This window comes from Scyliorhinus canicula, unplaced genomic scaffold (genome assembly GCF_902713615.1).
Source record: "Scyliorhinus canicula unplaced genomic scaffold, sScyCan1.1, whole genome shotgun sequence".
Classification (NCBI taxonomy): Eukaryota; Metazoa; Chordata; class Chondrichthyes; order Carcharhiniformes; family Scyliorhinidae; genus Scyliorhinus; species Scyliorhinus canicula.
In genome coordinates, this window is record NW_024055524.1 from 28,221 (window position 1) to 31,842 (window position 3,622).

Below are 3,622 nucleotides of genomic sequence, written 5' to 3' on the forward strand. Positions count from 1 at the left end.
CCTGGATCTAAACCCCTTCCTCCCCCATCATCCTGTGTGTGTGGTTTGGACCAAGTCTGAAGAACTCCCTTCAATTCTCTGACAGCGTTAAACTGCCTCTCAAAACAAAGAAAAACCTTTATAAAACAAAGTCCACTGATACACAGAAAGATCCCAGAAGCTGCAGTCAGCAGTGTTGAGTGTTGTTTAAAATAGCTAACACGTTATACGGAGAGTGACCGGGGCTCAGGCAATGAAATCCAACCCCCCCTTTCGGGACACCCAGATTTAAAATAACCCCTGTTAGTTTGGATTCAGGATCAAAAGTTAGACAGCTTCACATTACAGATTTTAATTCACTCTTTGTCACCCACCAAAGGTTTACTGTGTTTGTGTCTGAGTGCAAGGCCGGGTCGGCAATAAAGAGACAACTCGCGTGAGTGCGGCCTTTGGAGTAGGCCTCAGTCCACCCACTTGTCCTCTGGAGAAAATCCCTTGTCCAAAGATTCCTTGTCACATTGCAGTCTTCAAAATTCAAATTCCTGGGGAAAAGAGGGTGCAAATGAACTAATACACAGGAAAATGTTTAAACTAGAAACACAGCAAGAGGCCAAATTCTCTCTCTGTTACACAGACTCTCAGCAACATCCATCTAGAAATATCTCAGTTATTAACCACAGAATAACAAAGATTGAGAGGCAGTTCCCGCTTCCCTGGTGTTTCTCCGTCTCTCTCTTCTCCCCTCCCCCCGATCTCATTCTCATTGTCCCTCACATATGTGCATTAAATCAGGGTAATACGCAGACACACACTCACCCTGGGTGAAGCCTGTGGAATAGGCCTCAGTCCATCCATCCAACCTCTGAAGAAAAGCCCTGGTCCAAGGATTCCTGCTCACATTGCAGTCTTTCAAACTTCAAATTCCTGGGGAAAAGAGGAAGAAAGTTAAGTGAAAGACAGGAAAAGTTTGAAACTATTTGATATAGCGAGAGCCCAGGATCCACTTTTCAGATACACAAACTCAGCAACATCCAAATACAAAAATGTCACAGCTTTCAACCAGAGACTAAAAAGGATTGAGAGACAGTTCCCCCTTCCCTTGTGTTTCTCTGTCTCTCCATCCCTAACTCATTTATATTTCTGTCTCCCTCCTCCCTCTCTCTCTCTTTATCCCTCAGATATTAAAATTAAACCTCTGTCAGGTTAATAACCAGACACAACTCACCCCGGGTGAAGCCTGCGGAACAGGCCTCAGCCAGCGCTCTGGATGAATTCTCACTCCCTCGTCATCCCCACCAAATCCTCCTCTTTGTATTCCCGACTACCTTAAAGTTCTCCAAATAAAAATCCCTTGGGAGAAAAAGAGATAAAATTGGTTAAAAAGACAATAAGAGGGACATTTTCAAACCTACACAAAACAGCACAACAGGAGTCCAGCATTTCCACTCTCCTGTCAATCTCTCAGCAACATACCAACACACACAATTCACAGGTGAAAAACAAACAGATTGACACACTCAGCAACACACACAGACACACACTGAACAAGAGGAGCAATGTTTTCAGTGTAGTGGGAGGATTGGTTTGAGAACTGAAGTCCCCCAGACTCAGATTTACCCTCAGTGAGCTGTGAGCAAACTCCAGCCCTAGTCTCTGCCATGTGTGGAATGTCTGCCTCTGAGGATTGCTCAATATTGACATGTAAATGACGAGGGCGAGGAATGGTTGTTGCAGGTTCCAGGGTTTAGATATTTCAGTAAGCTCAGGGAAGGTGGTAAGAGAGGGGGAGGGGTGGCATTGTTAGTCAAGGACAGTATTGCGGTGGCTGAGAGGACATTTGATGAGGACTCGAATACTGAGGTAGTATGGGCTGAGTTAAGAAACAGGAAAGGAGAGGTCACCCTGTTAGGGCTTTTCTATAGGCCTCCGAAAAATTCCAGAGATGTAGAGGAAAGGATTGCAAAGATGATTCTGGATAGGAGCGAAAATAACAGGGTAGTTGTTATGGGGGACCTTAACTTTCCAAATATTGACTGGAAACACTATAGTTTGAGTACTTTAGATGGGTCCGTTTTTGTCCAATGTGTGCAGGAGGGTTTCCTGATGCAGTATGTAGATAGGCCAACAAGAGGCGAGGCCGTATTGGATGTGGTACTGGGTAATGGACCAGGACAAGTGTTAGATTTGGAGGTAGGTGAGCACTTGGGTGATAGTGACCACAATTCAGTTACGTTTACTTTAGTGTAGGAAATGGATAGGTATATACCGCAAGGCAAGAGTTATAGCTGGGGGAAAGGCAATTATGATGCGATGAGGCAAGACTTAGGATGCATCGGCTGGAGAGGAAAACTGCAGGGGATGGGCACAATGGAAATGTGGAGCATGTTCAAGGAAGAGCGACTGCGTGTCCTTGATAAGTATGTACCTGTTAGGCAGGGGGGAAGTGGTCGAGCGAGGGAAACCATGGGTTATTAAAGCAGTTGAAATACTTGTCAAGAGGAAGAAGGAGGCTTATGTGAAGATGAGATGTGATGGTTCAGTTGTGTCGCTTGAGAGTTACAGGTTAGCTAGGAAGGCTCTAAAGAGACAGCTAAGAAGAGCCAAGCGAGGACATGAGACGACTTTGGCAGGTAGGATCCAGGATAACCCTAAAGCTTTCTCTTGGTATGTCAGGAATAAAAGAATGATTAAGGTAAGAGTAGGGCCAGTTTAGGACAGTAATGGGAAGTTGTGCGTGGAGTCCGAGGAGATAGGAGAGGTGCTAAATGAGTATTTTTCATCTGTATTCACACAGGGACAAAGACAAAGTTGTCGAGGAGAATACTGAGATACAGGCTACTAGACTAGAAGGGCTTGAGGTTCATAAGGAGGAGGTGTCAGCGATTCTGGAAAGTGTGAAAATAGATAGTCCCCTAGGCCGGATGGGATTTATCCTAGGATTCTCTGGGAAGCTAGGGAGGAGATTGCTAAGGCTTTGGCTTTGATCATTAAGTCATTTTGTCTACAGGAATAGTGCCAGAGGGCTGGAGGATAGCAAATGTTGTCTCCTTGTACAAGAAGGGGAGTAGAGATAACCCCGGTAACTATAGACCAGTGAGCCTTACCTCTGTTGTGGGAAAATTCTTGGAAAGGTTTATAAGAGAATGGATGTATAATCATCTGAAAAGGAATAATTTGATTAGAGATAGTCAACATGGTTTTGTGAAGGGTAGCTCGTGCCTCTCAAACCTCATTGAGTTCTTCGAAAAGGTGACCAAACAGGTGGATGAGGATAAAGCAGTTTATGTGGTGTATATGGATTTCCGTAAAGCGTTTGATAAGATTCCCCATGGTAGGCTATTGCAGAAAATACAGAGGCATGGGATTCAGGGTGATTTAGCAGTTTGGATCAGAAATTGGCTAGCTGATAGAAGACAAACGGTGGTGGTTGATGGGAAATGCTCTGACTGGTGCCCAGTTACTAGTGGTGTACCACAAGGATCCGTTTTGGGGCCGCTGACCTGGAGGAGGGCGTAGAAGGATGGGTGAGTAAATTTACAGATGACACTAAAGTCGGTGGAGTTGTGGACAGTGCGCAAGGATGTTAAAAGGTACAGAGGGACATAGATAAGCTGCAGAGCTGGGCTGACAGGTGGCAAATGGA

At 45.0% G+C, this 3,622-nt stretch overlaps 1 long non-coding RNA gene across 1 annotated transcript; it reads right to left on the minus strand.

Annotated features, from left to right (window-relative positions):
• Positions 1–315: 315 nt before the first annotated feature.
• On the minus strand, positions 316–1,741 carry LOC119960499. The gene is made up of 3 exons (XR_005459420.1): positions 1,205–1,741; positions 796–903; positions 316–521 (listed from the first exon to the last, which is right to left on the minus strand). It is a non-coding gene; the product is annotated as an uncharacterized LOC119960499 (long non-coding RNA).
• Positions 1,742–3,622: the final 1,881 nt, after the last annotated feature.